Here is a 13690-nt window from a genome sequence, read left to right on the forward strand (position 1 = left end):
TCTATTAAATTTACGGATACAGCTTCTAATGTTAGACAATGGCGATTTGACTCTACCTTACTGCAAGATCCAGACTTTATTAAATTTATGAAGGAACAGATCGATTTCTTCTTTTCAACTAATTCCACGGATGATAACTCTTGCGGAACACTTTGGGACACTTTTAAAGCGTATATACGTGGACAGATTATCTCTTACTCCGTTGGTTTGAGAAAACGCATTAAGAAGGAAACTCTTTTATTGGTCGATAAAATTAAAGAGATTGATAAGAAATATTCGATAACTCCTAGTAAGGAGCTTTACAAACAAAGGGATGAACTTCAAATGGAACATAGTTTATTACTTACATCTCCGATTGAAAATCAATTAATGAAAACCAGATCTGATTTTTATTTACATAGTGATAAATCAGGAAAACTGTTAGCTAGTCAGTTGAAGAATGCATTGGTTAAACGCCAAATCACTAAGATTCATCAGCAGAATGGGGATTTGACAGTTAACCATGATGAGATAAATAAGTCATTTCAAGACTTCTATACCTCCCTGTATCAATCTGAATTCCGTCAGGATCGTAATACCATGTGTGATTTTCTTGAGAAATTAGATTTCCCAAGATTATCATCCGATGATATTTTAATATTAGATACTCCTATTACAGACGCAGAAATTAAAGGGGTTATTTCCTCAATGAATTCTGGGAAAGCACCAGGTCCAGATAGGTATACAGTAGAATTTTTTAAATGTTTTTCCGCTACTCTTTCTCCTTGGTTATGTAGGGTTTTTGAGGAAGCAATTAGATTGGGGAATTTGCCACAATCTTTTTATAGAGCTTCCATTTCTTTAATATTGAAGAAAGATAAAGACCCCACTGACTGTGCATCCTATAGACCAATATCTTTATTGAATGTAGACTCCAAGATTTTTTCCAAGTTACTGGCATCCAGGTTAGAGAAGGTATTACCCAAAATTATTTCAGAAGATCAAACTGGTTTTATTAAAAATCGCTATTCTTTTTTCAATGTTAGGAGATTACTGAATATTGTTTATACTCCCTCACATTGCACTTCAGAATGCGTGATTTCATTAGATGCGGAGAAAGCATTTGATAGAGTTGAATGGCCTTACTTATTTAATGTGTTGGAGAAGTTTAATGTTAGTCCGACTTTCATTTCTTGGATTAAACTGATTTATCACACTCCAGTATCCTCAGTGTTTACTAATAATCAAAGATCTCCCTTTTTTCGCTTATTTCGGGGCACTAGACAAGGATGTCCTCTGAGCCCATTACTATTTAACATTGCTTTAGAACCGTTGGCAATTGCCATCAGAGAATCACAGGATATTTTGGGTATTAATCGTGGGATAAATATTCATGTTATCTTTGTATGCAGATGATTTATTATTATTCATTTCTAACCCTGAGAAATCTATTCCAGCAGTTCTATCATTGTTGGCTCAATTTAGTGAGTTTTCTGGGTATAAGTTAAATCTTAATAAGAGTGAATTGTTTCCTTTGAATAGACAGGTCCCAATATATGGAAATTTACCTTTTAAATTAGTTAATGACTCTTTTATTTACTTAGGGATCAAAATCACAAAAAACCATAAAGATTTATTTAGGTTTAATTTTCTACCCTTAATTGATCAGATTAAAGACTTGTTTACTCAGTGGTCACCATTATCTCTATCTCTAATAGGCAGGATTAATGCTATTAAGATGGTTATTTTACCTAAGTTTTTATATATTTTTCAAGCGGTACCAATTTTTATTCCGAAATCTTTTTTTATTAATGTTGATTCAAAAATTTCCTCATATATATGGCAGAATAAAAATCCCAGGTTAGGTAAAATATATTTACAGAAGACAAAGAAGGAAAGTGGGTTAGCATTACCTAATTTCAGATTTTATTATTGGGCAGTTAATATTAGATATTTGTTATGTTGGTTGAAAGACTGGGGTGAATCTTTTGGCTGTCATTGGGTGAGTTTAGAAATTAAATCGGTACCAGGTTATGCTCTGGGTTCTATTTTAGGGACTTCTCCCCCTTTTGCTCTTTCTAAATTGCCGAAACGAATTGACAACCCGATAGTTAAACATACTTTACGTATATGGTTTCAATTTCGGAAATTTTTCGGGTTGACTCAATTTGTTTTAAATAGTCCTATTAAAATAATTGCTTTTTCCACCCTTCCATTACAGATCAAGCTTATTTGGCTCGGAAAACTAAGGGATTACTAAGATTTTCTGATTTATTTTTGGACAATTGTTTTATGTCTTTTGAGCAATTATCTAATAAATATAATTTGCCTAGATTTCATTTTTTTAGATATTTCCAGATTAGGCATTTTTTAAGTACTGTACTTCCTACGTTTCCAAATTTTGTGGCTTCAGGTATTTTGGAGAGTTTGTTTGAATTAAATCCTTTGCAAAAAGAGTTTATATCAAAACGTTATAATATAATTATGAAGATACGTTCAGAGCCCCTTTATAAGACAAAAATGAGTGGGAAAGAGAGCTTAATCTTATTATTCCTACTGAGAATTGGGATAGAATTCTTCAATTAGTTAATACATCTTCGATATGTGCGAAACATTCATTAATACCATTTAAGGTCGTACATAGGGCCCATATGTCCAAGGATAAATTAGCTCATTTTTACTCTTATATAAATCCTATTTGTGATAGATGTCAATTTGAAATCGCGTCTTTAACTCATATGTTTTGGTCATGTACGCTTTTGAAAAAATATTGGAAAGATATTTATGATATTATCTCTGCGGTTTTGAATATCGATTTACAATCTCATCCTATTACCACAATTGGTTTACCAATGATGGACTCACTGCATTTATCTTCTTCCGCCTGTCGAATGATTGCATTTCTAACTCTGATGTCTAGAAGATCCATATTGTTGAATTGGAAGGAAATTAATCCTCCCACTGTATTTAATTGGTTCTCTCAAACTATGTTATGTTTAAATTTAGAAAAAAATTAGAAGTGGTGTATTCGATACTTCTATTAAATTTGAAAAGATATGGAGACCATTTATTCAATATTTTCATATGATGTAATATGACCCTGTTTCAAGTTCATTTGACTTTCCAGCTTTTAGCTTATGTTTGTTGAGATGAGCGGAGTTGACGACATTGATGATTATGTATTCTTGTGAGATATATAAACAGCCCTTTTTTTCTCTTCTAGTTTTCTTTCTTTCTCTTTTTGTCTCTTTTTTCTTCTTTATTAGTTATTAGATTAGTAGGGTAATTAATTTTGTATTATATATTTTTTTTCTTTTTTCTGTTTTTTTATATCATATATTACGAAATATCTAGACTTACCATGTTCATACATATACTGTATGGTTCATGTTTTGGTAAACTCATTTATACTGTAACCATTGCTTATGTATTTTTTCATCTGTAATGGGAATTTGCATGTTTGTAATTTCTTTATTAATATATCAGTTGTATTTTGTTCATATTATTAATAGTAATAAAAAGATTGAGAAAGAAAAAGAAAGAAAAGGTGTCCCCTCATCTTTGTGGACGTGCCCTCTAGATCTTGATAGCCCCACCATATGAAATATCCACCTTATCTGGTCCTTTCAACATACAGTAGGTTTCAATGAGATCTGCCCCCCCCCCCATATTCTTCTGAATTCGAATGAGAATAGGCCTAGAGCTGCCTAATGCTCCTCGTATGTTAACCCCTTAATTCTCGAAGTCATCCTTGTGAACCTCCTCTGGACTCTCTCCAATGACATCACATCCTTTCTGAGATATGGGGGCCAAAATGGTTGACAATACTCCAGGTGTGGCCGGACTAGTGTGTTATAAAGGTTCAGCATTATCCCTTTGCTGCTATATTTATGGGGCGAGATTAGACTGTGTTGATCTACAGAGGGATCCTGGAATCCGAGTTCATAATTCCGAGATCGTCGTTCCACCGTCAGGCACATATATTGCAGTTGTATAAATCACTAGTCTAACCACACGTGGAGAATTGCTTTCTAATATAGGACTGATGCGGAGGTTTTGGATGGTGAGTGGAAGAGGCTTAACAGGATGATGTCTGGATGAAGTGAGATGGGACAATCTCGGGTAATTTTCTCTGAACCGGCAGAGGCTGAGGGAAGTCTGATGGAAGTTTTGGCAACGTGAGAGGCACAGACAGTGTGGATATCCTATACTTTTTTTTCTCTAAGGAGGACATGTCTAATACTGGAGGGCATGCACTTCAGGAGAAAGGGGGAACACCACCTCATTGGTCCCTTTTGAACAGTTTAAGTATTTCGTAATTTAGTGTAATTTTGTATCTTTTCTCTGCACAGCTGCCTTTTGAAAACAACTTAGAAAAGACAATGATGTTAAAAATTTGACTCATAATGTTTAAAGGAGATTTGCATTACAAGTTTTGTTTTTCATGCTTATAGTGGTTCTGTTTCAGTTCAAGGCCAGGGGTGGTGGTGGAGACAGATGCGATAGAGGCTATTAGATACCACATGAATGTGAGGCGAATGGAGGGATGTGTTCCTTGTGCAGGCTGAAGGGACTGATTTAGTAAGGCATAAAATGAACACTTCAATTGATTCAGAACAACACAGTGAGCAGAAGGGCCTGTTCAAGGACAAGTTCAGCAAGTAGAGCAGGTAAATTTGATAAAGTGTTCCCAGTCAGAGAACAGACTGTGACATCTGTGGATATATGTTGTCATCACAGTTCTCTCATTAAAGATACTTCACTGCTGAATAAAATGAATTTTCTGATGTTTATAACAGATGTGGTGAATTGTACTGATCAGACATCTCGTCCTAATGAGGAAACTAAAATGATTGTGAAAGCTGCAGAAAGGTATCTTGGTGTAACTGGTGTTATGTGGGAAGCTGTAGTTGAAGTCAAGTCAGCTTTTATTGTCATTTCAACCATAACTGCTGGTACAGTGCATAGTAAAAATGAGACAACGTGTTTCAGGACCATGGTTTACACGACACAGTACAAAAAACTAGACTGAACTATGTAATAATAAAACAAAACAACACAGAGAAAGCTATACTAAACTACAGACCTACTCAGGACTGCATAATGTGCACAAAACAGTGCAGGCATCACAATAAATAATGAACAGGACAGTAGGGCAAGGTGTCCGGACAGGCTTCTGTGTATTGAGGAGTCTGATAGCTTGGGGGAAGAAACTGTTACATAATCTGGTCGTGAGAGCTTGAATGCTTCAGTGTCTTTTCCCAGACGGCAGGAGGGAGAAGAGATTGTACGAGGGGTGCGTGGGGCCCTTCCTAATGCTGCTTCCTTTGCGGATGCAGCATGTAGTGTAAATGTCCGTGATGGCAGGAAGAGAGACCCTGATGATTTTTTCAGTTGTCCTCACTATCCGCTGCAGGGCCTTGCGATCCGAGACGGTGCAATTTCCGAACCAGGCAGTGATGCAGCTGCTCAGGATGTACTCAATACAACCCCTGTAGAATGTGATGAGGATGGGGGTGGGAGATGGACTTTTCTCAGCCTTCGCAAAAAGTAAGATGCAGCTGGGCTTTCTTTGTTATGGAGCTGGTGTTGAGGGACCAGGTGAGATTCTGTGTCAGGTGGACACCAAGAAATTTGGTGCTCTTTACGATCTGTAATGAGGAGCTCTGATGGGTGGGATATTCTGTGCCCCAGTCTACCTGTGAAAGTATATAATGGGATTAAAAATATTGCAGTGGGATGCAAGAAGCCTGAGTTCTAATGGTCAAGACTTTAAGAAGTTTATTTCTGATTTGTCAGTCAGATTCTCCTGATGTTATTTGTATTGAGGAAACTGATATTTGCACGTTTAAAGGTTTTTTTTTCTGTGCAGGGTTATATCGTCAGTGGTCATGATGGGTTGGTTGGTAGAGGGGTGGTGTTGCCAGTTTTATAAGGAAAGGGGCAGGGTGTAGAGTTGTGAAAGTGAATGAAGTGTACAAGTAACTTGTGGAAGAAATATTAGATTCAGCAGGAAGGTGTATAAAAGTGGTTAATTTTTACAATCATTGTGGAAAACTTTCCATTGATTTCTGAGAAAGTATATGTAGTTCTCACTCACTAAGGGTTGCACAGTGTGGAGATTTTAATGGCCATAGTTCACTGTGGGGATGTTTGCAGAATGATGGCAGTGGTTTCATTGTCGAAGATTTTCTCAACTTGTGTGCCTGAATGAGTATGAGATTTATTGTTCATAGTAGTCCTGGAACTGCTACAGAATGTTGAGGAAGATGCAAGGTTTCGGGCCGAAACCTAACGAAATGTCGACAGTACTTCTCCTATAGATGCTGCCTGGCCTGCTGTGTTCCACCAGCATTTTGTGTGTGTTGTTATCTGTATCCCAGTCTACTTGTGAACGTAAATAATAGGATTAAAATATTGCAGCGTAATGCGAGAAGACTGATTTCTCATGAACAAGACTTTAAGAAATTTATTTCTGATTGGTCAGATTCTCCGGATGCGACATATATTGAGGAAACCCGGTTTTACACATTTTAAGTTTTCCTGTGCAGGATGATAATGTCGTTAGGCTTGACAGGTTAGTTGGTAGAGGGATAGCATTACCAGTTTTTTAAGGAAAGGGGCAGGCTGCAAAGTTGTGATTGTGGATGAAACATGTGAGGAACTTGTCGAAATATTTGATTCAGCAGGTAGGAGTATTAAAGTGGTTATTTTTTACAATCTTTGTGGAAAACTTTCTATTGATTTGTGAGAAAGTATATGTAGTTCTCATGCACTGAGGGTTGTATGTTGTGGAGAAGTCAATGCACATAGTTCACTGTGGGTATGTTTGCGGAATGATAGCAATGGTTTGATTGAAAAATAGTTTTTTAACTTGTGTGTGTGAATGGATAAGAGATTTAATTTTCATAGTAGTGTCATGGTCCGGTCTGTAAAGTTTGCATTCCAGTTCACGGTCTGGTCCAGAGTTACATATTCCAGGTTTTCCAGTTTTCCCTTGTTCTGGTGGGTGCTCGAATTGAGGCACCTGATTCTCATTTTGGGCTGGCTGCATAAATAGCTCCTGGGCTCAGCTTCATTTGCTGTGGTGCATGTGTGAAAGTGGTTTGGAACTTGTTGAGGGAAAGAGAGTGGGAAAGGAGTGGGATAGGGATTTGGGATCAGAGGTAGGCAACTGGGCAGAAATGGGTTATTGTGAAGGGAGAAATAAAGGGAATAAGGAGATACTGAGGGGACGGATGAATGAAACCCGAGACAAAAGGGAATAAAAGAATAAGAAATGACAATGGAGAGAGTTCTGAAAGTGAGGAAGGTGAACAAGTTCAGAGAGGAGGTGTTGTCATAATTAGGTTTAATGAGAAGACGCAAGGACACATGAAGAAAATTAACCCATTTGTGCTAACAACAACTTTGGCAAATAAGATAGGGGAAATAGTATTTGCAAAAGTCCTCAGTGATGGCAATCTATTGGTAAGATGTGCAAATGAGGAACAACTTGAGAAAACACTCAAGCTAAAAGAGATAGGAAAATGCAATGTAGAATATACAGGGAGTGTGGGAGCACGAAATGGTGTTTGTAAAGGAGTGATCATAGGTGTACCAATGAGTATAAACATGGAGGAGTTGAAGAGGAATATCAAAGGGGGGAAAGTAATTAATGTTCTAAGACTGAAAACAACAAAGGAGGGAATGAAAGAGGAAAGTGTAACAGTATTGATTGAATTTGAAGAAGAAAGAGTTCCAAGGAATGTGTTCCTGGGTTTCATGAGTTACCCAGTAAGGGTATATGCGCCAAAGCCATTGAGGTGCTATAATTGTCAAAGGTTTGGACACATAGCTAAAAACTGTAAAAGGCAGAGGAGATGTGCTAGTTGTGGGGATTATCATGAATATGGAAAGTGCGGAACAGGAGTGCAACCAAAATGCTGTAATTGTGGAGGAGCTCATAATGTGGTATACAGTAGGTGTGAGGTTATGAGATGGGAGACTAAAATTCAAGAAATAAGATTGAAAAGAAAGATCACTTATGCAGAAGCTGTAAGAATGTCAAGAGAACAGAATAATGCTCCTAATGACCAGAGAGCAATAGGGGTGCCAGAGATGCAGCAAAGAGTAAATGACAGGAATTATGTGGGAAAAAAAAGCTCTAGTAACATTCATTGCAGGAGTCATTAATAGTACGGTAGAGGTAAAGTCAAAAAGTGACAACATTCAGCTGGTGGTCAAAGCAGCAGTAAACCATTTAGCGTTAGCAGGACTGACATGGGAAGAAGTGAGGGAGAACCTCACTGATCAGTCAAGCCACCAAGTGTCATAGGTTGGTTAATACTCATTATGGTGATTCTTTTGCAATGGAATGCAAGGAGTTTACTGGCCAATGGCCAGGAATTTAAGGACTTTATTAAGGAAATGATTGTAAAACCGGATGTAGTGTGTATTCAGGAAACTTGGTTGAAACCAGCTTTAGACTTTGTGGTACATGGGTATACAATGATAAGGAAAGATAGAAATCTAGGGGGAAGAGGAAGTTGTGCTATGTTAATCAAGCAAGGTATACCGTATAGAGTACTAGAAAAGGAGACGATCAGGAATACATAGTGGTGGAAATATGGGAGAGAGGGGAGGGAGTGGTTATAATTAACCACTACAATCTATGTAAAAGGTTGGATTTGGACAGCCTACTAAGGATACAAGGACAAAATAGACATAAAGTAGTGCGGTGTGCAGATTTCAATGCTCACAGCACAATATGGGGGGATCCGATTACAGATTCAAATGGAACGGTAATTGAAGATTTGATGGAAGAAAGGGATTTGGTATGTATGAATGATGGTAGAGGAACAAGGATAAACATAACAACAGGAACTGAGTTGGTATTGGATATTATGTTAGTGTCTCATGTCTTGGCTGGCATTAATAACTGGGGAGTTTGGACAGCTTGAACAGTAGGCAGTGATCACTAACCAGTTTTATGTTCAGAGGGTGAAAGAGTTGAAATAAGTCCAGGTGGGGGAGTCCCAAAGTGGGTGTTTGGAAAAGCAGATTGGGGTAAGTGCCAGAAGTTAAATGATGAAGCATTGACAAAGATTGACATTTCCGGAGATATGGATGAATTGAACATTCAGGTGACCTCAGCAACTATTATGGCAGCAGAAGGATCTATACCCAGGAGTAAAAATAGGATGAATAGAAAAATAGTGCCATAGTGGACAGAGGAAGTTGTCAGGCTGTAAAAAACAGAAATAGAGCATTCAGGCTAGTTAAAAGAACCCATAATATGCAGCATTTGATTCAGTATAAGAAGGCACATGCAGTGGTGAGAAGAACTATACATCAAGCTAAAAGGGCAAGTTGGAGGAGTTTTTGCAACAAAATAGGAAGAACAACGCCTGTGGGAGATGTATGGGGAATGGTTAAGAGGATGGGGGGGAGATAGAAGGGATTGGGAGTATCCAGTAATGATATCTGAGGAGGAAACAGCAGTCTCCAGCAGGGATAAGGTTGAGACCATGGCTAAGTCATTTGTAAAGATACATAGTTCAGAAAATTTGTCTGAAGAAGGGAGAAGGAGAAGAGTAAGTACAATGAGTCAATACCCAGGCGTGTTAAACAGGAGGAAAGAAACAGATGATATGATTGACGATCCATTTACTTTGGCAGAAATGGTGAGAGCAATAAAGAGATCGAGACCAACCTCCCCAGGGAAAGATCTAATATGCTATGTTATGCTAAAAAATCTAGGAGAAGGAGTGCTCTTGAAGTTACTGCGTTTTTATAACAGAGTGTGGGAGGAGGGAAGATTACCAAGTGCATGGAAAGAAGCAGTAGTAATTCCAGTAAGGAAACCGGGCAAGGATCTGTCAAAACCCACTAGCTACACAACATCTACACAACTAGCACTAACATCAAATATATGTAAGGTCATGGAAAGGTTGATAACTGAAAGGTTATCATATGATCTTGAGAAATGAGGAATGCTGGTAAGATATCAGAGTGGTTTTAGGAAGGGAAGGAATTCCATGGACTCAGTGATAAATTTAGAGACTGAAATAAGAAAGGCCCAGGCCAATAAAGAATCAGTAGCTACGGTGTTTTTTGACATTGAAAAAGCCTATGATATGATGTGGAAGGAAGTGCACAACTGCACAAGATGGAGGTTGGGGGTAGAGTTTTTAATTGGATTAAAGATTTTTTGTTTGGTAGAAAAATTCAAGTTCGGATTGGATCAGAATTATCAAAACAGTACATAGTGGGAAATGGCACACCTCAGGGTAGTGTGATTAGCCCGTTACTTTTCATCATTATGATCAATGATGTCTTCAGAAAGGTACCAGTGGATATAGGTAGATCACTGTTTGCGGATGATGGGGCCTTGTGGAAAAGAGGCAGGAACATGGAGCATATAATCAGGAAACTACAAGGAGCAATTGATGAAGTGGTGGAGTGGGGTTATGATTGGGGATGTAGATTTTCAGTGGAAAAAGCTCAAACTGTATTTTTCACTAGGAAAAGAATTGAAGTGGGGAAGAAGTTAAGGATGTATGGGATTGAATTAGAAAGGGTTGGATCATATAAATTTCTGGGAGTTATATTTGATTCACGATTAACATGGGCAGACCATATCAGGAAAGTTGAGGAGAAATGTAAAAAAGTAATAAACGTGATGAGATGTTTGACTGGTAGGGAATGGGGAGCAAGTTGTTCAGCATTGAAGAGAATGTATGCGGCTTTAGTAAGATCGGTGTTGGATTATGGAAGTGTAGCATATGGATCAGCAGCTAGGTCTCTTATAAGGAAACTGGGTGTGATTCAGGCTCAGGTTTTGACAGTGTGCAGTGGGGCTTTTAAAACATCACCAGTATCAGTCCTGCAGGTAGAAATGGGAGTAATGCCTTTGGAATTAAGAAGGATGCAATTGATGGCAAACTATTGGGTTAATTTGCAGAGACACAATGGTACTCACCCTGCTAAAGGAGTGTTGCAGGAGTCCTGGGAAAATGGGAGGTTTCAGAGGGAAAACTTTAGTCGGGTAGCGAATGATATTGCTAGATCATGTGGAGTGTTTGATCTAAGGATAAGTCCTTCAGTAGTTTATCCAGTTGTAGCTCCATGGAAGCTGGTATGGCCTGATGTAGACTGGCATTTGTTAGAGGTAAAAAGGAAAGGGAAGTATAAAGCTGATTTGGTAAGTGCATTTAACTGTCATGTGATGGAAAAGTATAGTGATTATACTCAGGTCTATATAGATGGTGCTAAGGAACCTGAGACAGGAGTGACAGGGTTTGGGGTGGCTACACCAGCAAAAGCAATTGCAATCAGCAGAAGAATATCTGATAAGTTAGCGGTGTATACAGTGGAGATGATGGCAGTGTTGGTTGTAGGTGGATGGGAAAATGAGGGATGAGAAGTTGAGGAGAAGGGCCTGAGGGCAAAATTGCTAAATGTAGTTGTAATATTTGTGGGAGAACAGGGAGTAAAGACAATCAATCCGCTCAATCTAACAAAAACCATCAGAGGGCCAGTAGGGGATTGAGCCATGTGAGAATCTTAGGAGATGAAAACCTGCTGATAGGATGTAAAACTAAAGAGCAGATGGAGAAGGCAATGAAGGTGACTAATGTTGGGAAAGTCAAAGTGTCCACGGTTGTTGGAGCACAAAGGGTCAATGGTTGCAAGGGGGTGATGTCTGGGTTTCCCCTCAGTGTTAATATGAAGGAGCTAGTGGCGAACTTAAGGGTGAGGAATAGTTCAGTGAAGAGTGCGAAAAGAATGACAAAGGGAGACTGAAACTGTTCCCGTAGAATTTGAGGATAAGGTGCCTCCAAAGGAGTTATATTTTTGATTTCTGTGATACAATGTGAGAGAAGATATACCAAAATCTGAGGTGTTACAATCGCCAGGAGTTTGGGCATGTGGCCAAAGTGTGCAAAGGAAAGAGAAGATGTGCTAGGTGTGGTGGGGAACATGACTATGGAAAATATGGAGAGGGAGTGGGTCTAAAGTGCTGTAATTGTGGACATAACCATAGTGTAGTGTACTGAAGTGGTGCAAAAAGAGATGGAGGTGCAGAAGATAAGGGTAAAGGAAAAAGTCTCATATGCTGAGGCAGTCAAGTTGGCAGGACAGAAGAAAATGATTGAGTGAGCATGTGGCAGCTAAAGAAAGGCAAGATAAGAAGAATGCATGACTAGAGAAGAAGAAATTGGTGATCTTTATAGCAGGAGTGATAAATGCAACTTGTGAGATCAAATCTAAAGCTGAAAGGATTCAGATTATTCTGAAAGCTGCACAGCACCATTTGGGTATGATAGGGTTAAAATGGGAAGAGGTAAATGATATCTCAGCATACAGTCAAGTCAAGAGACAGGATGAGTGGGTCAATCTGTGCTTGATCTTACATTAGTATCAGACTCTATTGCTTCAGTATGTGAGTGATTAGTATAACAAGAAGGAACTGTAGGGAGTGATCATTACTCAATCTGGTGCAAGATAAATATTTCTGCCTCATGGGTCACAGAGAATATAGGTGGTAAGTGGATCCTTGAGAAAGCCAATTGGGAGAAGTTTCTGGAAAAAGTGATAGATATCTAAGTTGGGTCAGTGGTGAGATGGACATAGAAACACTTGACAGCATATTAAAACAAGGTATAACATCAGCTGCATTAGAATCCATTCCTAAAAGTAAAGGAGGAACAAAGAAGAGAGTAATGCCATGGTGGGATGATAATTGTAAGGAAGCAGTGAGAAATGGAAATAAGGCTTTTAAATTGGTTAAAGTAACACATAACTTCCAACATACGATTCAGTACAAACAAGCTCAGGCAGTAGTGAGGAGGACAATAAGACATGCTAAAAGGACACACTGGAAAAAGTATTGTGATTCAATCAGAAGCACAACCCAAGTAGGAGAGGTGTGGGTAGGAGGGGGGGGGGAGAAATGATAAGAAGGATGGCAGTGAACAGGAGAGAGTGGAAGTACCCATTTCTGGTGAATGGAAATGTGACTGCAGTGACAAACATGGAAAAGGCAGAGTTGTTTGCCAGTACTTTTGTTATGGTACATAGTTCTGATAATTTGTCTGAGAAGGGAAGAAGAAGTAGAGAGAGAACAAAAGATGGAAATATGGAGGCTTTTCATAGGAAAACTAACCTTGACAGTGTGTAAGATGTCCCTTCTAGCATGGGAGAATTAAGAAGGGCACGAGATAGAACAGGAGAGACTGCACCAGGTAAGGATGAAATGTGCTATAGTATGATAACACACCTGAATGAAGGAAGTCTGGACAAACTACTGCTTCAGTATAACAAAGTCTGGGATGAAGGGAGAATACCAGGGAGCTGGAAAGAGGCAATAATTATTCCAATAAGGAAACCTGGAAAAGATGCCAGCAGACCAGGAAATTACAGGCCAATTGCCTTGACATCTCATATATGTAAACTTATGGAACGTATGATAAATGAGAGGTTAGTGTACCTTCTGGAAAGTAGAGGTATGGTGGCTACGTATCAAAGCGGGTTCAGGAAAGGAAGGAATACTATGGATCCAGTGGTGTGTCTAAGAAAAGCACAAGTAAATGAAGAGACAGTGGTTGCTGTCATTTTCGATGTTAAGAAAGCTGATGATATGTTATGGAAGGAGGGGCTCTTCAGCTGCATTTAATGGGAATCGGGGGGAATGTTCAATTCGGTTAAGGACTTTTTAAATGGGAGA

The sequence above is a fragment of the Hypanus sabinus genome, chromosome 1 (genome assembly GCF_030144855.1).
Source record: "Hypanus sabinus isolate sHypSab1 chromosome 1, sHypSab1.hap1, whole genome shotgun sequence".
Classification (NCBI taxonomy): domain Eukaryota; kingdom Metazoa; phylum Chordata; class Chondrichthyes; order Myliobatiformes; family Dasyatidae; genus Hypanus; species Hypanus sabinus.